Source organism: Leuciscus leuciscus (genome assembly GCF_965113295.1).
Source record: "Leuciscus leuciscus genome assembly, chromosome: 3".
In the NCBI taxonomy this organism is placed as follows: Eukaryota; Metazoa; Chordata; class Actinopteri; order Cypriniformes; family Leuciscidae; genus Leuciscus; species Leuciscus leuciscus.
In genome coordinates this window covers 38,228,916-38,253,051 of record NC_138727.1, presented here as the reverse complement: position 1 = coordinate 38,253,051, position 24,136 = coordinate 38,228,916, and the positions used below count along the sequence as shown (strand labels likewise).

At 40.8% G+C, this 24,136-nt stretch overlaps 1 protein-coding gene and 1 long non-coding RNA gene across 2 annotated transcripts in view; both read right to left on the bottom strand.

Moving 5' to 3' along the window:
• The window catches only part of LOC309493578 (uncharacterized protein), a 66,165-nt gene extending 66,030 nt beyond the window's left edge, over positions 1 to 135 (bottom strand). The window contains exon 1 of the mRNA XM_082162709.1: positions 39 to 135. The gene's annotated coding sequence lies outside the window, so the exon portion shown is untranslated. The remainder of the gene's footprint in view (positions 1 to 38) is intronic.
• Positions 136 to 9,250: 9,115 nt separating this feature from the next.
• Positions 9,251 to 10,831, bottom strand: LOC309495964. The gene is made up of 3 exons (XR_014204910.1): positions 10,768 to 10,831; positions 9,760 to 9,780; positions 9,251 to 9,384 (listed from the first exon to the last, which is right to left on the bottom strand). It is a non-coding gene; the product is annotated as an uncharacterized lncRNA (long non-coding RNA).
• Positions 10,832 to 24,136: the final 13,305 nt, after the last annotated feature.

Below are 24,136 nucleotides of genomic sequence, written 5' to 3'. Positions count from 1 at the left end.
TACAATTTACAAATAGTTTTAGCTTTTTAGTAACCTACCCTTCCTCGCTGTTCAAATTCATAACCATGCGCACCAAAACGCTGTAATTCTTCTTGCAGAGCTCTCTGCGATTTGTCCTTCAATCTTAAAATTAACAGACTGGCAAGAAAAATGTAGGTGATTGTATTAGAATGGTATTAGTTTGTAAGGTGTGGTGATTTGTGACTGATCACTGAAGCGTGCACGACCAGTGGTGTTCCCTGCTACTCCCTGTCAACAAGCAAGGGTATAGCACAATGTTTTAGCCAAAAACGAAAGTGAGTCGGTTATAACAGATTTTCCATTTAACGTCGGTGACATTTAACTGCATGAGCTTAGAATAAATCTGCTCTTGTGCGCAAAATTAAATAAATTAGAGCTTCAATAAAGAGACTTTATAGCCTGATGTTCTACGGGGCTGTTATGTCGCATGTGTTTAAATCAGCGACCAAGAGACAGATTTAAAAGGCAACATTTGTCCACGTTGTCTAAAAGTTGATTAGCTTATAGCCTAACTGATATTCTCTTTTTCCATCCGCAGAAAGTAGCGCCTCACTCTTAAGCAGTGAGTAGCAGCTAGGCCTATTTCACTTTTTTTCTTTTAATCGTATCTAATTTCATAGAGTAGGCTATCATTTGATCTAGTATTTAAGTAGAATTAAGTTAGGCCTAGGGGAGACCGGGGACAGTTGCAACACTTTTTGCATTTCTCTCAGTTACTCAGAGACTACTTGGACTAGACCAACCAAATTTGTATATATTAAACTTGCATCTGTCTGCTAATTACCCATACCATTTAAAGATGATTATATATGACATATCGTTCACATTATTTATTTGAATGGAAGAAGTCAGATGTTGCAACTGACCCCGCCCCAGGGGACAGTTGCAACACAACCCAGGGACGGTTGCAACATGTTAAAAATACCTTAAATTTCATTAATTAACTTAAGCTTTTTGTCTCAATGAGCAAAGAATTCTGAAAATATTAACTGTTTTAGGCCTACTATAATATTATAGTATTATTTATTTCAATAATATTATTGTAGCCTATAATTTATTTATTTAGTCATATTTATCAAATAACAGTTATTGAGTTTTGTTTGTTCATGTGTAGAACATAGGCCTACATAGATTCAGTGTGCAGGAGTTACAGATGCTATTAAATCTCTCCATATTTCAGTGTCAGACAGGAAGAATTTAACAATTTGCAATGCAACAAACTTTTATTAAACATGCAATTTATAACATGTTGCAACCGTCCCCAACCCTATCAGCCATGACAGAACATCATATGCCTGCTAGACACACTGACTTTGACACATGCTAACCATGTCACTTAGTAGTCAACAAAACAACAATTCAAACTATGTACGTTTTTATTAAATCATACAAAATTTCAGGACAGTATGACAAAAATATATCTCATGAAAAAAATTACTTTTATACCTCCAAAACAAGTTTTGTTCAATAAATACATCAGCAGATGTTGAATATGTCTACTGTCTTCTTGGTGGGTGGAGGGTCTAACTGTGCATGTACAGTATGAGTGTCATCACTCTAGCTTGTTTCTGATTGGAGAAAAATGACATGTTGCAACCGTCCCCTGTTGCAACTGTCCCCGGTCTCCCCTACTTATGAATTCCGATTGTTCACGATTTACGATCTCGGTAAATTATACATTTAAAAAAACGTTGAATTCATGGAAACGTGTAAATAAGCACTTTATACAATTTAAAGCTGCTTTACAGTGATAAGCAGGAAAATAATGATCAATGATGCACACACATGTAAATTCAGCAGCTCTAAAAAGACAATAGACTAGTGTCATTTTTTAATAGTGTCATTCAAGTTTTCTTTTGAGAAATTCAGGTAGAAATGCTTCGAAAGCCACACCACCTTTAATGACGCATGCAGACACAAAGGATTGAGTAATGACCAACTTTAAGCTTGAATACCTTTCTACTTTGAAATACCATATCATGATTACAGGGTTTGCACACAGCAGAGAATGTGACAATTATATAATCATCATGTGCAGTTACCAGAGGTACCATTGTCTTATAATGAATAGCAAAATCATACAACACCATTTATTATTAATATTATTATTATTATTATTATTTATTAACATTCACATCAGCACGCTTAACACTTAAGGAGTGGCATCTTATTTATAGCAGCAAGCAACATGGGGGGAACACCATCTGGTAACTTGTTTCTTTCGTGGTACCCTGAGAATGAGGCTCGTGGCTCAGGTTAAGAGTCCCGACTTGGGATCTAGCCATTACATTGGAAGGGTTGTCCTTGGCACCCTTCGAGCCCTTGCACTTGGCAATGAATAAGTGCCAAGAACATCATCCCTACAGTCAAGCAAGGAGATGGAAACATTATGCTCTGGGGCTCTCTGCTAAGGGAACAGGACGACTTCACTGTATTGAGGGGCTGATGGACGGGGCCATGTTCGTAAAATTTTGTACGAGAACCTCCTTCCCTTAGCCAGAACACTGAAGATGGGTCGTGGATGGGTCTTCCAGCATGACAATGACCCAAAACATCCCGCCAAGACAACAAAAGAGTGGCTCGAGAAGAAGCACATTAAGGTCTTGGAGTGGCCTAGCCAGTCTCCAGACCTTAATCCTATAGAAAATCTGTGGAGAGAGCTGAAACTTTCTAGTTGCAAAGCGACGGCCAAGAAACCTTAAGGATTTAGAGAGGATCTGTAAAGAGGAATGGACCAAAATCCCTCCTGACATGTGTGCAAACCTGGTGACCAACTACAAGAAACGTCTTACCTCTGTGTTTGCCAACAAGGGTTTCTTCACCACTGAAATGCAAATCAATTTATAACCTATATATAATGTGTTTTTTCTGGATTTTTTGGTTGATATTCTGTCTCCATTCATTAAAATAAACCTACCATAAAAATTATTGACCCTTCATTTCTTTGTAAGTGGGCAAACTTACAAAATCAGCAGGGGATCAACAAATAATTAAATAATTAAAATAATTAAACAAATAATTATTTTCCCCACTATATATCTCGGTCAAAAGATTGAGTACAACTAGGCCAAATATATTAGTATAAGTCAAGTATACTTAAGTGCAATTATAAGTAGGCTATATTTCTGAGAAGTACATAAAAAGTAGACTAAAAGTATATTCTTATTTTAGTTTAAAAGAAGTATACTAATAGCACATTTGAATAAACTTCTTCTTTTTTTTAAAGGGAGTAGAAGAGATAACACCAGAGCCATGGTGCTTTTCAAACTACACACCCTCAGCATAAGCAACGCTATCTCACGACCAATTCGTACGAATTCGTACGAATGATAAAAAGTTGGCTAATTCGTACTAATTCGTACGACCTCACTCGTACGAATTTGTACGATTTGTCTAAACCCACGTGATGGGTAGGTTTAGGGGCGGGGTCAGGGGTAGGTCATTCGTATGAATTCATACGAATTGGCCAATTCGTCAAATATGTACGGCTTTAGTAACATATTCACATTAAACCTAATGGGGAATCTATTAGACTGGGATATAAACACAACGCTATTGGCTACTTTAAAAAATGGGAGTCTTTCTGTTTCAGTGGAAATAACGTCAAAAGACATTAAATAATACTGCACGTTTCAAGGCACTTCAGTGGGCCTTTAAAATAGAGCTATGACTTGCTGAAATTTTCAACCCAATTTTATGGGAAAATATAACTATTTTACAAAGCTGAGACTTCGTATGAATTTGTATATGACTTGTACAAAAACTTAATTAATGCTGTTGCCTGCTGACATAAATCTGCATTAAGTATTTAACTATTGTATATTCATCCTATCCTGTATTCAGTTTGCATTTCAAATGCCTCAAATCTTTTCCTTGATTGGGATGCTGGAGGAATCCGACATTCTTCAGAGGTCTTACAGGAATGTATGGATGCGTAGAGGTTCTTATCCAGACTCTTTTGCTAGTGTGTTACGATTCCTAACCCAAATTTCAGGTACATTAATTTCAACACATTTAGTGAAGTGTTTTTAATGTTAATTGCTTTAAAACTATACCAAGTTAAGAACTTGTTTGCCAGAAATAAGCTTGATAAATTTTCCCCTTTTAATCATAATAAGGGATAACAGCAATATTTGTAAAACTGGTTGCTCTGAATCTTAAATGTGAAGTTGTGAAGCAGGTTTCTCTTGTTACTTGAATACTATGGGTCTAAAATAACAAAGGAGGGGATCAAGGTTGGGAGTGGAGAATAAGTGAGAAAAAGCAGCATGTCATGAGTAATGAGGGTAATTCAAGGTTATTTATTGCACAACATAGACTCATAGACTAAAAAAGTAACCAAAGACATCTCACTCATTGTGATTCTAGCCTGTAGGAGTCGGTAAGAAAGATCATTTTAAACTGTTTTATTGTTTAAAATATCAAGTGTTAGAGGGAGAGTTCACCTAAAAACAATTTGCTCACCCTCAAGTTGTTCAGAACCTGTATGAATTTATTTCTTTTACTGAATACAGAAAAAGATATTTTGAAGAATATGGGTAACCAAACAGTTGACTTCAAAGTATGGAAATATGTTATTGAAGTCAAAGGCTACTGTCAACTCTTTCATTTCTGGGTGAACTAACCCTTTAAAAACCCGTTATTTTCTTGTCAGCTGACATCAGTATTCCCTATTTTTATAAAGATTAAATATTCAAATTGCAAAGGTTTTTGGTGGAAAAGTAAACTTCATGTGAACTTCAAATAATTATCTCATAACAAGTGATTGATCGCATTAACAGGTATTTTTCAGGTCCTTTTTCTTTAAAAAATACCATAAATTACGCCAAGGGACTGGCCATATTGCATACCATTCTCATTATTCAACCAATAATAAAATAACACTCCTAATCTTGTTTGACTGGGTTGATTGCTTTTCTGTAGAGAATATATAATCATATATAATCTTTAAAAAAGGTCAACACATTCTGCGACTATTCCGATAATGATTTTGTCAAAGTCAAAAGAGTATCCTATAAATTTTAAACAATGGTTTAAGACCACAATATGACACATCTTTTAATTAATGTCAATGTCGGTGTCACTTTATTTATAAAGCACTATTAAAACAACAGCTGTTGACCAATGTGCTGTACATACAGTAATAACATTACATAGGATTAAAACTCAATACAGAAAATCACATTAAAACAAAAAAGCCATCACATCCTTGATTAAATGCTATATGCCAAATTTACACTGCAAAAGTGTAAATCCACATTTGTTATATATTAGACTGGCATGCCAACAGAATAATACAGAATACACCACATTTCCAACAATCAGTCAGCAATTCAAGTTCACATGACCGTCCCTGTACTTCTTAATGTCTATTGCAATGATGAACCTTACTATTAGTATTTCTATAGTATTTGCAAGGACCAGACTAAATCTTAGAGGGAGCGTTTGCAGTGACAGCACCAAAACTGTGGAATAGTCTGTGGAATAGTTGTATTAGTAATAATACAAAATGTAAGGTGTAAGAACCAGTTCAACGGGTAAATAGGAATGCCTAATGTTGCATTTGCTTTCAGGGGGAATGGGGTGTAGGTGATGTACGCTTCAAAAAATATTCAATGTGATCTTATAATTGCCACTTCCACCAAAACACCATTGTCACTACATGTTTGTTCTGTAGATACATTAATATAAATATGAATCAAATCACGAAATGACTGATTCTGAAAACTTTGCATGCAGTTTGATGGAGGTGTAGTGACAATATTTGGGCTTAAACAATGGTTGCCATGGAAACATTTTTTGTAAACGATCTTTTGTCTTGGCCCATAAATAAGTATTCTTTCATAACTGTAGCTGCTCTGAAATTCATCAAGTGTCCTTTTGCTTTGAAATTGCTCATATTGTTCATTTAATGTCAAGAACATAATTGCGCAAGTGCATAAATCATTAGACACACCTCATCTAGTTGACTTGGCACACCCATTGTGGTAGGCTATAGCATATTCAGTGAAAAATAATAACATAGCCGTTCTATGTCAAACCTCATTGATGTGAATACATTTTATGGCTGTTTTGAAAAGAGTTTTTTGAAAAGATGAATATCTTTAAAACATGGTGGGTTATTCTTAAAGGGATACTCCACCCTTTTTTTCATATTAAACTATTTTATTCCCTTAAAGGTACAATATGTAAGAATTTTGTAATAAAATATCCAGAAATCACTTGCACAGTGTGATATATTTCCTGCAGTTGTGTACTTACAATATCCCAAAAGTTCCCAAAGATTTTTACAGTAAAGAGGTGTAGCTTATGCTTGGCATATTTCATGACAACTTACTGTAAATGATTCATCAATAATTACAGCATGAGCATTGGAACAAAACTTTGGAAAAAGCGAGTAAGCGAGAGTGCAGCAAGTTGTCCAGAAAATATGACAAATTATTGATTTACATGGTAACACTTTACAATAAGGTTTAATTAGTTAACATTATTAACTACTTTAGTTAACATGAACTAAAAATTAACAATACTTCTACAGCATTTATTAATCTTAATTTTAACATTTACTAGTACATTATTAAAAATCTAAAATTGTATTTGTTAACACTAGTTAATGCACTGTGAACTAACATGAACAAACAATTAACTGCTGGATTTTTATTAACTAACATTAATAAAGATTAATAAATACTAAAACAAATGTATGCATTGTTAGTTCATGTAGTGAATACATTAACTAATGTTAACAAATGAAACCTTATTGTAAAGTGTGACCTTTTACATAGTTAATTATCTGATGATGAATTATGTATGAACGTTCCAGTTGTAAAAGTAAAGTTCTGTAATTTGTACACCGTGCAATGAATAAATTGGCTCAAATTGAGATCAATTTACTTATTATGAAGATCTAGCTTGTTTCATAGATGATTTCATGTCTTAAGCGGCTTGACATGCTCCTCTGCTCCCAATATCCTAATTTGCTTGGTCAATTTATTATTCATTTCAATCAGATAATTAGTTTTGTTCACCACTATTTCGATGCTGCAATCACAATAGTCGATAGACAGCTATATTAGAATAGTGTACAGGACTATAGCATTAAAAGAGCACACAAATAAGCCATTTTAGGGTTTATTCTCAACATTAATAGTGTTCCCTACATATAGTCATTCCCACAACAAACACAACAAAACAAAACTCTGGTTGACATTGTGGCAAAATAGCCTGCATTGAGCTCATGACATATAAAGCTGATGTACAAAAGCATGCCAAACTAGAAATGTGTTATTCATCTTTTGTAATGTCAGTGTCTGTCAATCCTGAACAATGAATATGCTGCCCTGAAACAAAACTTCTTTATTTGATAATCCTTTTCATTCAGCCTGTTTTCAGATAATCATCTCTATCATGAGTCATACTCATTATATTGTTCGACATTCTTGACCTCAGATTCACATGATGGCACATGAAACCAAACTTTGCCCTCAGACAGGACACACAAGCCCTCAAAATCACACACACTACAACATAGTCTAACACACTGGTGCAATAAATTCAAAACAACATTTCCAAAACTGGTAAGTTATGTTGCTTGTGTCCCCCCATGTAAGACATGGGCAACTAGAGTGGCTTGAATTTCATCTGAGACTGCTTGTCTTCTTGCCTTTGCCCTTCCTCCTCCTCTTTCTTATCCCTCCTCAATCTCTTCCTTCATGTCTTTCTGGATCAATTGTTCCAAAACTCAATAAACTGATTTGGGCCATTTTATCTGTCCATTTAAGGTTCTGATTGGTGTGTGTTCAATTTTGACTCTTAGTGTTTCCACTTGGGTAATTGTGTGGTAATTTAGCTGATGCTGTGCTGACTTGAGTGAACAATATTGAATGCTAGTGCTTTCTAAATGACAACATGGTCTAGGCAATGAGAAATGAAGGGATTTGTGTTTAGAGTTTTGCAGTGACAGTTCAACAAATCTGACTCATGTGTCAAAACAGGGAATTGTGTTTATAGTTTAGTGAAATGGGTGTGCTTTTTGATAAATGGCATTATGGTTTTGAAATTTTAGTTCAAAAGCCTGTAGTGTTTAAGCAATCGAGACAAACTGTAAATGCATTGATTGGTTTCAGAAGATTGTGGTAAGAATGTGGTCTAACGTTGGAGAAGAGGTGCAGTAGCTACACAGATTAATTGAATATTGATTGTATTTCATGTTCATCTAATCCTTGACAGTAGTCAGAATAAATGGATTAGTAAATTAAACATATGTAGCTTGTTGAGAAGGAAACTATAATTGAATTGAGCTGGATGACATCTGCAGAGCTGCTTTTGCTAATTTGATTTTGTTCCATAATTGATGTATTTTGCAACATTGACACTGTTGCTGATCTGAATAGAATTAACATCTATTCTAAATCATCTAACATCTATAGATCTAAATCATAGTGAATAATGACACTGTTGTCTTCTATAGAGCTGCTTACAGCTAGACTGAACTCATTTCACAATGGATGATCTTCACACAGTTATTACAGTTTTTCTTAATTGCAAACACATGAAAGAATGCACAATTTTCTCACAACTAAAAACACAATCTCATAACTACACCAATTTGTACAGATGGAAGGGTGCAAATACAGTAAAATACAACAATGAACTTTACAGTTTTTCTGAATTGCTAAAACACTAAACCCCATTTTCTGTACCATATTATCATAGCCTAAACCAATTTGTCGAATAAATCACTCTTTCTGTAAAAACTTAAAGTTTTAAGTGTGTTACAGTTACAGTGATGTGTTGTAAGATGTGTTACAGTAATCAGTACTTCTATTTTTCTAGGACACAGAGACGATGAAATGGAAGAAGCCTGACAAATACTTAAGTTGATTAGATTAGATTTCTTTATTTGTCATTGTACAACATACAACGACATTTTTAGACTCTCCAACATACAGGTAAGAGTAGTTAAATACATATTACAAACAAGGCCGTATTTCTCATAAATAAATAAAGTGCTCGTAGTGCTTCACATAAGTTATCTTGTGTGTCAAGAATGTCTTGTAATGATGATAGTTTGGGGATGTATTTTCAGTTCTACCAGAAAGACTCGGGAGAATAAATACTGTGACAATTATCCATTTATTAGCAACCCAGCAAGCAATAAAGTTCTTTGGTGTAGGCCCCGTCCGTAGCTCGCACTCTGAGGGTCCGGACTCTGCATATCCTGCCTGAAGATCAAGGCAGGGGCGCAGCCGACCCCCGTGAGGTATGGAAGGGACCATCCTGGTGGTGGTGGTGAGGAGGATGGAGGGAAGGATTCAATTTGGAGGAGGTGGGGAGGATGGTGGTGAATTGAAGCGTCAGCATCTGCGAACTCAAACATGAGTAAGTACCGAACTTTTATTCCACAAGTGTTGGAATGTGATTGGATAGATGAAAAGGTAGAGTGACGTAACAATTAAGTCTTCCTGGCAGAACTTAATGCTAAAGCTTTCATTTCTACCAGAAAGACTCGGGAGAATAAATACTGTGACAATTATCCATTTATTAGCAACCCAGCCAGCAATAAAGTTCTTTGGCGTAGGCCCCGTCCGTAGCTCGCAATCTGAGGGTCCGGACTCTGCATATCCTGCCTGAAGATCAAGGCAGGGGCGCAGCCGACCCCCAAAGAATAAGTGGAAGAATGCTTCCACCTGGACGGAGCCTACCCAACCCCCAAAACAGAAAATAAAGTATACCCACCAGTCTTGTGTCCTGAAGTTCCTAGAAAGTAGAAGAACAAGAGTTAACGTGAAAAGCGTGAACATGGAACGCCACGTGGCTGATAGCTAAGAAAGGCCACTTCATGATTAGAACAGAACCTGGAGATATAATCTGTAGATGTGTAATACGCTGAGCATATAATACTGCTAATGGATTTATTTATTTGTTTATTTACTTATTTTTAAAAACATAGACAAGGCCGCAGGGCCACACGATCTGCTAGACCACAGAGACAAGGCCGCAGGGCCACACAGTCTGCTAGACCACAGAGACAAGGCCGCAGGGCCACACGATCGCTAGACCACAGAGACAAGGCCGCAGGGCCACACAGTCTGCTAGACCACAGAGACAAGGCCGCAGGGCCACACAGTCTGCTAGACCACAGAGACAAGGCCGCAGGGCCACACGGCCTTTTAGACCACAGAGACAAGGCCGCAGGGCCACACGGTCTGCTAGACCTCAGAGACAAGGCCGCAGGGCCACAAAGACTGAAAGACCACAGAGATAAGGCCGCAGGGCCACACGGCCTTTTAGACCACAGAGACAAGGCTGCAGGGCCACACGGTCTGCTAGACCACAGAGACAAGGCCTCAGGGCCACACAGACTGAAAGACCACAGAGACAAGGCCGCAGGGCCACACAGACTGAAAGACCACAGAGACAAGGCCGCAGGGCCACACGGTCTGCTAGACCACAGAGACAAGGCCACGGGGCCACGCAGCCTGCTAAACCACGAAGACAAGGTAAGGGCCGCATGGCCTACTAGACCACAAAGACAAGGCCGCAGGGCCACACGGGTCTGCTAGACCACAGGGCCATATGGCCTACTAGACCACAGAGACAAGGCCGCAGGGCCACACGGTCTGTTAGACCACAGAGACAAGGCCGCAGGGCCACACAGACTGAAAGACCACATAAAAAAGCATTTATTTTTTATTTTTTATTATCATTATAAAACCCACCACCAGTAGTTGTGTAGGAATTTACCTGGACCATTATTGGAGAGCTTGCTGAGCTTCGAGGATGATTCTTGGATCAGGTCTTATATATGACTCAAATGCAGAGGAATACCATCTGCCCAGGATCTTGATGGCTGCAGTGGATATGCCACGATCAGCTGCTGTAGTGGCTGCCCCGATTCTGAAGGAATGCCCAGTATACTGGGAGGGAGATAGGCTGCAGCTTTAAAGGACGGAAACTAGGTGATTCCTAAACCAGGCTTTAGAAAGGGGTGCTCCGTTAAGTAGGATAAATAGAGGGGAAAGTTCTGAAAATCTCTGGCGAATTTTAAGAAATTTAAGCATAGATGAGAAGGGGCAGAAATTGTTGTTAATTTTTGAAATTGTTAGTGTAACACCAAAACCTTCAGAATCACTCTTAGAGTGCTTGAGAAAAAGTGTAAAGAAATTAGGTGAAAAGCGTAAATCAGAGTTCGTGAACATAGAGAGAGAAAAAATATATTATAACTTGTGTTCTTTTTTTTTATATATATATCTTTTTAATATTTTTAATATGGGGACCACGGCTATCTTATGATATAACACATGGACCACATGCCATCTCTTGATACTGACACGTGGGCCACAGGCCATCTTTGGAACTGGCACATGGCCACGGGCCATCTTTTGATAAGACACATGGGCCACAGACCATCTTTTGATAGGACACATGGGCCACAGGCCATCTTTTGATAGGACACATGGGCCACAGGCCATCTTTTGATAGGACACATGGGCCACAGGCCATCTTTTGATAGGACACATGGGCCATGTATGGGTTTACGGTGGAAATTAGATGCGGCTGAGCCTGCGCATAACACACGTCATAACCAAATGTTATATGATTGGCTTACGGGTAACCAATGATTTTAAACTTCAGACAAATAGCATGATCATCTAACAAGAAGACCTTAGTGATGCAACTGAGCTTCGTTAGCACATACAACATAAATGTTGCCACCACTTTGAACCCAAAGGATGTAAACTGCTGCTATAGGATAATTTCTGTGAAGCGCGAAAGAACGAAGCCTGAGCAGGCTCGGTAATTCATCTGACCTTTGCTGTTCCAAATGTCCAAAATCTGAACGGATATGCGCCCTTCGTCTAGCTGATCGGATCGCTTAATTAGCACTGAGTGGGCCAGTGATAACAGACGAGAGATAAACGTAGGTTTTTTTGTTTTTTTTGTTGTTGTTTTTTTACATCTTAGTACGATACTTACCTGAAGTAAGGTGACGGCAGGTATAAGATACAACCTCAATCACACTTGATATTCTGTTGTTGACTTGAGTGTAGAATCTATTTCTCAGCTGCGCAGCGCACGCCTGACATTACTCTCGAGTTGCTCATGAGTGAAGTTTTATTCACAGCCGAGAGATCACTGGCCATGGCAACCAAGGGAGTCCCTTGAATAGAAAAATAAGTGAACATTTAATCATACAGATGAGTAAATATAATGTCACTCGAGTCTTCTTGACTGTGATTTGTCTGTGATTGGTTTGAATTATATGGTCTAAACTTATAACTGTTAGTTTTACTGTGTTAAGCAGTTTTGGCAAAGTCTGTGACCTTTAACCTGAGCATCCTTAGTCTGCCTTTGTACATTTAATATCGAATACCTATAATGTAAATAATTCTATGACACATATCGGTGGATTAAGTAGACGCCAAGAAATTTTGTATTACAGTGATTGTACCATATTTATGTTAGTTAAGAATTTAAATGCAAGTATTAAAATATCTTGATATGAAAAAATAAATAAAAAATAATGTATATAGATATATAGTGTAGAACAGTTTGGAGAGAATTATCAGCACTGTAAATGTATCATTTACTTCCTTTGTATTAAATACTCCTGCAACATATACCCATATAAGTCCTACCCTTCATAACCATGTCTCCTGGCATACGCATAACATCCAATGACCAACTTGCTTTCTTAAAGGTCAGCTTCTTCTTTATGATAAGGACATATTTACATGTATCATTTAAAAATTTGTACAACCCTTTTTAAATTTATAACTTTCCCGGCGGTCGGGAAGAGATTTGGAAAAAACATCTCAATAAATGCCGAAGCAATAACAAATCAGAGAAGGGCGTAAAACAAGTTGAATAGGTAACTTACTGCTCCTTTAAGATGGAAGGCACTCTCACGTGGTGAGTGAGCAGATGAGGAGCGCGAACTGTGAATGGCATAAGCCGATTTAATAACTTAGTTGCTCTTAAGCTTATTTTTAAATCTATTCAGCAGCCCAGTTGTTCGTATTTTGTAACTTACCATGAGTGCGTGGGATCGACGACGCTGAAAATAGATTAGCACTGCGCTGTGGATATCAGTTACGTTAATATTGGTTTACACTTGCAACAACCATTCAGCGAGCTATCCAGCCCTACTTTTTAAAGCGTTACAGTATGTTGCGTTGCAGACTACTGTACATCGGCAGATTTAAGAAAACTACCACTTCGCCACAGTCACCATTTGATCTTTACCGCTGATGAAGGGAGCAGAAGAGCAAGTTTATACTTACCTGAATAAAGTTTAATCATAGTAAATGGGGACATGTAAACAGTGGCCGCTGGAAGCGCCTACCAACGTAAAAGCCTTGAAGTGGAACTTGAACTTGAAAAACCCTGTGATGAGATCGTCTCTCATGAGATTTAAAGCCGCCACGTCCTTGTTTCCTACACAAACGTGTCACACTCGCGCCCCGCGAAAGTTGCTGAGATCAAATCAACGATATGACTTGTGCTGATATGATTGGAATCGAAACGCGAGTGAGTGAACGCCGGTGTCGGTTTCTGCGAACTGAATTGAAGCGTCAGCATCTGCGAACTCAAACATGAGTAAGTACCGAACTTTTATACCACAAGTGTTGGAATGTGATTGGATAGATGAAAAGGTAGAGTGACGTAACAATTAAGTCTTCCTGGCAGAACTTAATGCTAAAGCTTTCATTTCATGGTTCAATATCGTGATAGCTTTAGGATAGAAGCTGTTCATGAATCTTGTTGTGCGTGATTTGATAGACCTGTAGCGTTTTCCGGATGGTTGTAGTTCAAATAAGTGATGGGCTGGGTGATAAGGATCCTTCAGAATGCTGTGCGTTTTCTGCAGACAACGAGAGGTAAAAATGTCATCCAGGGCAGGTAGTGTTTGTTTTGTGATGTTCTGTGCGGTCTTTAATACTCTCTCCAAGGCCTTTTTATCTGCTGCCGAGCTTCCTCCATACCACACCAGCATTCCATATGTGAGGACACTTTCAACGGAACAGCGATAGAATGACACCAATAGCCGTTGTGACAGGTTTATTCTCCTAAACATTCTTAAGAAATACAGCCACTTTTGTGCCTTCTTGACTAACGCTGTGGTGTTTGTAGTCCAAGAAAGGTCATCAGAGATGTGTGTGCCAAAAAATGTAAAGCTAGACACTCTCTCCACTATCTCCCCGTTGATATACAATGGCGTGTGAACAATCTGTTTCTTCCTAAAATCAATGATGAGTTATTTTGTTTTATTATTGTTTAGAGTAAGATTATTATCTGTGCACAACATCGTCAGCCTCTGCACCTCCTCTCTGTAGACATACTCCTCTCCTTTGGTGATCAGCCCCAGCACAGTCGTGTCATCAGCTAATTTAATAATGCTGTTAGTGTCATAAGATGGTATGCAGTCATACAGAGAGTAAAGAAACGGGCTCAGCACACAGCCTTGTGGCTCCCGTACTGATTATCAGAGTGGGGGAATGATGCGGGCCCATCCTCACTGACTGTGGCCGTTTCGTTAAGAAGTCCTTAATCCATAGGCAGATGTTATGCTGTATGCCTAGGTCAGACATCTTGTAGAACAGCCTGCTTGGTAAGATGGAATTGAAAGCAGAACTGTAGTCGATGAATAGCAGCCGTGCATACGTCCCTTGATGTTCTAGGTGGCATAGTACAGTGTGGAGGGCAGTAGTAACGGCATCGTCTGTCGACATATTGGCCCTGTATTCGTACTGGTGGGGGTCCATGGTGGATGGCAGAGCAGCCTTGATGTGATACAGAACCAGCCTCTCCATGCATTTCATAATTACCGGTGTTAGTGCAATGGGCCTATAATCATTGAGGGATGTTATAGCAGTCTGCTTTGGCACCGGCACTATTGTGGACGTCTTCAGGCAGGTTGGAACAGTGCACTGCAACAGAGAAAGGTTAAAGATGTTTGTGAGTACCTCACCCAACTCTGCTGCCCAATCTCTGAGGGCGCGCCCTGGAATGCTATCTGGAGCAGGTGCTTTCCGTGTGTTGATTTTACGTAAAGTGCATATCACCTCAGCAGGCTGAAAGATGAGTGTCTGGCAATTTGTGTCTGGAACTGGATTGATGGTAGTCCCAGTTTTGTCCACCTCAAAGAGGCTAAAGAACTGATTAAGCTGCTCTGCCAGTGAGGCACTGCTGTTGGACAGGCTCCTGGTGTTATTCTGCCCGGTGATGTGCCGAATCCCCTGCCATGCCCGGCGTGGGTCAGAGTTACTGAATTGGTTCTCAATCCTCTGCCTATAGGCTGCCTTAGCATCCCTGATGCCCTTCTTCAGATTCTTCCTGGCTGTGCTGTAATGCTGCATGTCACCAGACTGAAAAGCAGAATTACGGGCCTTCAACCGGTGTTTAACGTTCTTGGTCATCCACGGCTTGTTGTTAGGAAACATGAAAACCCGTTTCGTGGTGGTGACATTTTCGATGCAGCATTTTATATAAAATAGCACAGAGGATGTATAGATGTCAATTTTGTCATCCTCAAATACATTCCAGTCAGTGCGACTGAAGCAGTCCTGCAGCTGCTCAGTCGCTCCCTCTGGCCATATTTGTATTGTTCTAGTAGTTTGTTAAATCCTGTTGATAAGTGGTCTGTATGCTGGAGTCAGAAGCAGTGAGATATGGTCGGACAGTCCTAGATGGGGAAGAGGTGATGCCTTATATCCATGCTTGATGTTGCTATAAACATGGTCAAGTGTGCTGTTTCCTCTTGTATGGCACTTTACATGCTGATAAAGTTTTGGGAGAACAGTTTTTAGACTGGCTTTGTTGAAATCACCTGCTATGACAAAGACTCCTTCTGGATGAGCCCGCTGTTGTTTGCTAATGGCAGTTAGCAGATTGGCCAACGCTGTTTTGGTGTTAGCATCTGGAGGTATGTAAACAGCAGTGATCACAACAACTGAAAATTCTCGCGGCAGATAGAAGGTGCGAATTTTTATTGTTAAATACTCCAGGTCCGGGGAGCAATAAGTGTCAGTTATTACAGTGTTTGTGCATCAGTTATCGTTGGTGTAAACACAAAGCCCCCCTCCTCTTTTCTTACCGGAGTCAGCAGTCCTGTCGGCACGGTGCGCTACGCGGCCCGCTGAATAGCCTCCGTTGGGATCACTGGGTTGAGCCAAGTCTCCGTAATTACCATGGCACAGCAGTCCTTGATGGTTTTCTGCATAGATGTAATAAGTTCCAGCTCCTCGATTTTATTGGGAAGTGATCTTGCGTTTGTGACGAAGAGGCTCGGCAGTGGAGGCTTGTGTGAGTCTCTGCCTAGCCTAGCTCGTATCCCGGCTCTGCAGCCTCGCTTCTGCTTTCTCTCTCCGCGCCGCCTCTGTCGCTTCTCGGCTGGAAGCGTCAACAGAGACCCCGGTGGTCTGACGAGCTCAAACGGTATGTTGTGTCTGGGATCTTCCTGGTTGAAAATACAGCCCCCGGGCATCAAACTGATGACGAGAAGTTTGTGGCGACTGTACTTAATATATGCCTGTGCATTTGTGGTACTTAGTAAAAAACAAACTATCAATAAACAACTCAAAACATGCCAATACGTGGAGAGCTGAGCCGCTGCGTGTGCACGCGCCGCCATCTTGACATTTCTTGCAAAATAATGGCAGCGGGGAACAGGCATGCAAGAGGATTTCACCCCCGCTGCCTGGCTAGGGCCAATATAGACTGTGATGCTGACCAGATTCTCTGGCCTGACCCTAACCCAGATGGGATGCTGAGGTGGAATAAAATGAATGAATAAAAATGTGCCAATGTATTTATTTATTGTGTCTTTTGTGTTCATCATGTGAAAAGGTTTTTGAGTGGGGAAACCACAAGCAACAAAACTTACCAAATTGATTGCACCAGTCTGTAGGACTATGTTGTAAATGTGTGTTTGTGAGGGCTTGTGTGTGATGTCTGAGGGCAAAGTTCTGTTTTTCAGCAAGAGTGAATGGTTTTGAGTGTAGAGCTTAATTTTGACCTGAAAATTAGGGGAATTGGGTGATACGTTATGGATTTGTGTTTACTTGTTTTGAGAATACGAGGCATAGTTTCAAGAAATGTGTTTAAGCAATCGAGAAAAACTTTAATAAAGTCTATCTACCTACCTACTAGACTTGTAGTCAAGACCGCCTAAACCGAGACCAAGACACTACCAAGACCAGAGGGTATCGAGACCAAGACAAGACCAAGACCAAGACCAAGACCAAGACAGACCAAGTCAAGACCAAGACCAAGTCGAGACCAAGACCGAGACCAAGTCGAGACCGGAGGGGGAAAAAAACAGACTAGTGTTGAAGCTAAGAAAATAACTTGTATGAATTCAAGAACAGCAGCATACTAGGGTTCAGCCGCAGTTTACATTCAATACATATTAGACGGTATTACTTCAACTACACAGGCAGAACAATACAGAGACAGACCATGTCATGTGTGTGACTGTGAGCTCACTGTAAATGTTTTTGCAGACTGGGTGAGATCAACTATGTGTAGCAATTGCATGACGGCTGGTACTGCACTATTAGAGGATTGAGACTCCCTTAACTTTTGTGTACTGTTGAGGACTGACATGACTGGTACTGACTGGTTCATCTGACAAAACATCAAACACCTCCAACACCATCTTGCTCCTCCAACAACTGTCTAAAGAATGAGAAATATGTAACCAATTGAAATTATACTTAATGTGTAGATGAAATCGTAACATCAAATTAAAGAAAATCAAACATCACTTTATGACACTGTTGGCGGTTTATCAGAGATCCACCAGAAAAAATGCTCTTACGAGTAGCATAAGTAAGGAGATTAAAAAAGTTCCTGTTTGAAGCACTCCTTAAATTATCAGCAGCACCTAACAAAAGATAAAGTGGATTGAAGTCATATTGTGTATTAAATATAAGACTAAAGGCCCATTCACACCAAGAATGATAACGATAACTATAACAATAACGTACTCTGTTACTAACATAACCTCAGTTCAGTGAGATAATGGGAACGAGTACTGTGTCGCTAGACGCATTTGGGAAACTCCTTTTTCTCCAATTTACTGAAACTCATAGAATCACGCAGTGTAACTGCATGAGCCAATGGTCGTGCCGTGGAGTTGGACGAACCAATGGCTGCGCGAACCTATGGTGTGAAAGCCCATCAGAGCCTACCAGAATGGGCGGGACTACCACTCTATATAATGTGGGCATTCTGCCATAGGAGCTCAGGTCAATTCGGCTGCATCTAGTCGAATTGCATGGATTATAGAATAGAATAGAATATACTTTATTGTCCCCTAGGGGAAATTTGTCATGGACTCAAAAGTGCGTAGTGCATAGAAGCATCTGCAATTACAGACAATAAATACACATAAAAAAATACAAATAACAGCTAAAATAATAATAAATAAATAAAAATTATAAAAAAAAAATTATAATAATAAAAAAACGAGAACACAGAGTTATTGCACACTTCTCAGGCCTATCTATTACAAATCGTACAAATCTATTTAAAATTTTGATTTAGGATTTTGATGGAGACTGGTACGAAGGAGTATTTAAAACGGTTCAATTTAGTTTTAGGGATTCTGTACCTTCTGCCAGAAGGCAAGAGCTCATATTCCATTTGAAGGATGTGGGACGGGTCCAACAATTCTCTCCGCGCCTGCCTAAGTACAGATTGCTCATAGATGGACTGAAGGGAGAGCTTTTCAATTCTCCCCATCACCTTCATAGCAGTCTGTACCAGGCGCTGCAACTTTGACTTGGACTGTGTGGAGAGATTGCCGAACCACGCCGTCATCCCATACCTAATAATACTCTCCATCACTGCCTGATCAAATAAAAACATGATGTTCTGGCTGACGCCAAACACTCTTAGTCTGCGTAAAAAATACAGTCTTTGCTGTAAACGGGAACATACATAATCTACATGGTCACTCCAACTTAAGAGATTATCCAGGTGGATACCCAGATACCTGTATGAAGTGACCTGTTTGATCTCCTCCCTATGAATGGACAAGAGGGTATGATCCCCCACCAACCGAGGATCAAACACCATCTCCTCCGTTTTTTTTATGTTAATGGTGAGATAGTTCTTGTCACACCACACAACAAATTGTTTAACCTCTGAGAAATACAGTGATGGGTCTGAGTTCTGGTGAAGCAGACTAAGAATGGCAGTGTCGTCAGAGAATTTAAAAACCAGGTTGCCCGGGAGACTGTTAGTACAGTCATTAGTATAAAGAGTGAACAGAACCGGTGAACTTACACAACCCTGAGGTGCACCCGTACTGATGCATTTTGATTCAGAAAGTGAATCGTTAATCCTAACATTTTGGGTTCTATCTGTTAAAAAAGAATAAAACCATTTAATAATAGAAGGATTAACATTCATCTTAGTCATTTTCTGTAAGAGCAGATGAGGCCGTAAAGTATTAAAAGCAGAACTAAAATCAATAAACAAAAGGTGTGCATAGGCCTTGGGATCCTCCAGGTGCTTAAGAATTAGGTGGGTGATGCTATTAATTGCATCGTCTGTACTCCTCCCCTGCCAATAAGCAAACTGGAGTGGATCTAGTGCAGTGTTGACTTCAGATTTCAATATGGATACCATGTATTTTTCAAAACATTTCATGACAACAGAAGTTAAAGCCACCGGTCTATAATCATTGTTTTCTGTAGGACAGGGTTTCTTTGGAATGGGAATAATGGTCGATTTTTTCCAGAGGGCAGGGACCAGATGGGAATCTACAGACCTCTGAAACACAGGGCACCATGCAGGGGTTAGCTCTGCAGCAAAGGTTTTAAGGAGAAAAGCAGAGATGCCATCCGGGCCTGCAGATTTCTTTTTACATACATGGCTGAAAAGTGACTGAATTTTGAAGGGATCAACCACTAACCTAGAACAGGGGTCAGTTGTAAATGACTGTAGAACATTATTACATTCCAAAGAGTAATCCTGTGTATCAAACCTCAGAAAGAAATCATTAAGTTCATCTGCTTTATTCTGCTCATCATATGGTGTAAGGCCCTTTCTTTGTGTTGTCATATTTGTAACAGATTTCATGGAGACCCAAAGTTTTTTATAGTCCATAGAGGCAAAATTCTGTTCTATAACATCCCTATGTTTCCTTCTTGCATCCCTTAACGACTGATTAAGCTCCCTTTGAACTGATTTCAACCCCAACCTATCACGATTCCTTAAAGCCTTTAACTCTCTGGTGATGTATGGCTTATTGTTAGGGTAGATTGTAATAACCTTCTTGGTGGCCACACAATCCTCACAGAATTTAATATAATCCGTAATAGTGTCAGTGGCCTCATCAATACCCAAACCGTGGAAAATGTTCCTGTCTGTACAGAGAAATGAGCCCTTCAGTGTCTCAATACTGTCATTAGACCATACAGTCACTGTCTTGGTTACTGGTTTGCTGCTCTTCAAAACAGTCTTATATGTAGGTATTAGATGGAGTGTATTATGGTCAGAGTTTGACAAAGGTGGCTTTGGACTGGCCCTGTATGCATGTTTTATATTACCGTAACATTTGTCCAACACTCTATTGTCTCGGGTGCCACACTTGACATATTGTTCGAATCCAGAGTTCCAATTTACAGTGGTTAAAATCTCCAAGAATAAAAACCGGGGCTTCCGGAGTGCGTTGCAGTTGGTGGTGAACACAGTCTGCAACACGAGCTGCAGCTCGGGCCGCATTCCCGCTGGGTGGCACATACGCTAAGCAAATTATAATATTGCCAAATTCCCTCGGGAGGTAAAAGGGTCTTAGAGAAATGCACAGCAGTTCAATATCAGGGCTGCACACCGTCTCTCTCACAGAATAGTTCCTGCACCAGCTGTCACTCACAAACACACAGATACCTCCTCCTCGACTTTTCCCCGAAGTTATATCCCTGTCTGCATGGACAAGGGAGAAACCCTCCAGCTCAATCAAGGAGTTGGGGATGTCTTCGTGGAGCCAGGTCTCAGTTAACACCAGCAAACCCGCCTCGCGGTATTCAAAACATACCCTCATGTTGATACGGAGCTCCTCCATTTTGTTTTTAAGAGAGCGAACGTTGCTCAGGATCATGCCGGGCAGTGGAGGTCTGCTGCCTCTCCCGCGGAGACGCTGTCGGGTACCCTTACGTCGACCTCTCTTCCATAGTTTTCTGCGAAACGGCAGGATTTTAAATGCCTCGGGTAGGTTGAATAAATCCGCGGGCGGCGATGTTGTTGTTCTTGTGTAATGAAGAGACAACAGCGTGTCTCTGGAGTAGATAAGTGGTAGCCCGCCCTCCACGTGTGGAAAAGTTTGGCACATCCTTAAAAGCTGTGATACAGTCAGTACTAGTAATAGTCCTTGAGCAAATAACGCCATGGTGCTCTTCTAAAGACGAGTAAAACAACAAACAAACAAGTAAAGTAAAAAGCAGAAGCAGCAGCACACGAGCACACAAGTCCGGGTCGCCAGCAGAGCAGCACCACCGGAAGTGGATTGCATCCACTATCCAGTGGGAAAGTCTTTTCTTCGTGACTGGATGCCCTTTGGTGCAGCCTCTGAAGCACACGTAGCACTGCTCCGACTGCCTGAATTGGGCAGAGCGGTCAATATATACTCAGTAGGCTTGAACAGGGAAGAGTAATTGCAACTCCTGCTTGCCCTCAGAGGGGGTAAGAGCAGAGAGAGTGAGGACCTGTGTTCTGAACTGAGTAGAGAGCGCCTATGAACATAGCCATGTCTTGGTTTGAGGACAACTTTGCAGCTGTTAGGCCCAAACTCAAGAAGCTCTCAGAAAGGGGTTGCGACCCTTTTCCAGCAGCTCTTGAAAGAAAGACAGTACCAGTGAAATGTCACAGGACGTCGGGTTTTCACTCCGGCTGTCCACCAGCCAGAGAAAACAGACCACTTAAGGGCATAGAGGCGTCTAGTGGACGGGGCTCTAGCCTCAGAAATAGTGTATAGCACACTTTTGAGAGGTCCATAAACTCCCGTCTAGGGGCCAGAGGTGAAGGGCCCACAACTCTGGTTGGGGGTGCCAGATCATTCCTTTCGCTTGGAAAATGAGGTCCTTCCTCAGGGGAATTGGCCACGGGGCTGTTGAGAGCAGTTGTGTCAACTCTGGGAACCATAACTGGTTTTGCAAAAAGGGGGCCACCAGAAGGAATGCATGTCTGTCCTCCCAAATCCATCTGATGACCTTTGGGAGCAGCGCGACAGGAGGGAAGATGTATAGGGGAAGACTGGGCCATTTGTGGGCCAGTGCATCCTTGTCCTTCGAGAACTATATTAGGCAGTGAGAGCTGTCTTCTGAGGCGAAGAGGTCGACCTCTGCCTTGCTGAAAACCCTCCAGATCATATGAACTATCTGGGGATGGAGCGTCAACTCTTCTGAGGAGACGTTCCCCCTGAACAGCATGTCTGCCCCCTGATTCTGTTTGTCTGGCACTTCTGCTGCTCTCAGTGAGCACAGGTTGTGCCTATAAGAGGAGGCGTCTGGCTAACTTGTATGGAGGCCTCGGTCTGAGCCCACCACTGCCATGTTGTCTGAGCGGACTAAGATGTGGTGCCCTCTCAGGTCTGGTAGGAAGGTTCTGAGGGCCAGAAAGACTGCCAGCATAGAGCTGTTGAATCATCAAGGCTCGCTCTGGTGTGAGCGTGGCCAGCTTTTGGGCTAAAGCGAGGACTGCTCCCAGGAAAGAAATCCAGTGACAGTGAGCTCCTGGTAATGTTGATCCTGAGTCCCAGGCATTTCAAATGGCATAGGAGCAAGGATCTGTGAGCGTCCAGCTCGGTCTCCAACTGGGACAGTATGAGCCAGTCATCGAGAAAATTGAGGATGCATACTCCCTTCTGTCTCAGGGGGAGAGATCCGTGTCCATGCACTTCGTGAAAGTGCGTAAGCCTCTACCTTGAACACCTGGGTTGCTGCTGAGCCGTGGAACGCGGGAGCAGCGCGAGCATCCATCTTTGATGAACGAGGCTTTCGTGGGCGCGACCCCAACCGATGCACTTATTGGTGCAGGGATGTAAAACAACCGTTGGTGAAAAGATGCTCTTCAGAGAGAGATATGCTCTATGAGTCACACCCTATAGTCACAGGGGTGAAACATTATTCGAAGTTGCAGAGCTGTCAGCGCATTGCTCGCTTTTGCAGTGCAAAAAGAAATAATATGAGTTCCTATGGCAGAATTCCCGCATTGTAAAGAGGGGTAGCCCCACCCATTCTGGCGGGCTCTGGCAGGCTTTAACACATCATAGGTTCGTGCAGCTATGTTGTTCATCAATTGGTTCGTCCAACTTCACGGCACGACCTTTGACTCATGCAATTACACTGCGTGATTCTATAAGCTTCAGTAAATTGGAGAAAAAGGAGTTTTCCCAATGCGTCTAGCGACAGAGTACGAGTGAACCGTATCGATAGCGTCCACTCCAGCGGACGACATTGTTCTGTTTATTCGATCACCTGCTACAGTTTTGCCATCTGCCGCTTTAAATGCTTGAGCTTGTTACAGCAGAATGGATTCTGATTGGCTGTCGAAGTTTTTATCGTTCATCAGCTGGATAAAATCGGTTTGAAAGGGATTTCAATGATAAACCTGTCGTTTCTCTGTGCCCTTATTGTTCTAGCTGTGGTGTGAACTCTGCTATTCTTTAAAGGAATAGTTCACCCAAAAATTAAGTAGAATCATAGTAGAATGGAAGTCAAAGGCTACTATCAACTGTCGGGTTACCAACATTCTTCAAAATATCTTATTTTGTGTTCAACAGAAGAAAGAAACTTGTACAGGTTTGGAACAACATGAGGGTGAGTAAATGACAGAATTTTTATTTCTGGGTGACCTAACCCTTTAACCCTCTACTGCATACATTTTGATGGCACATGATAAAAATTATTCAGCATAATTTCTTGGCTCATTTGGGAACGTTTTATTGATTTATTGATAATTCCCCCTCCCCCGAATTTTTTTCGTGAAATTTCCTCACTACTAAATATTCCACGATGAACTTTTATTGGTATTATAACAAAGTGGAAGCAATTGGAAACATCAGCAACTCAGCCACGAAGTAGTAGGCCAGGTAAAATCACAG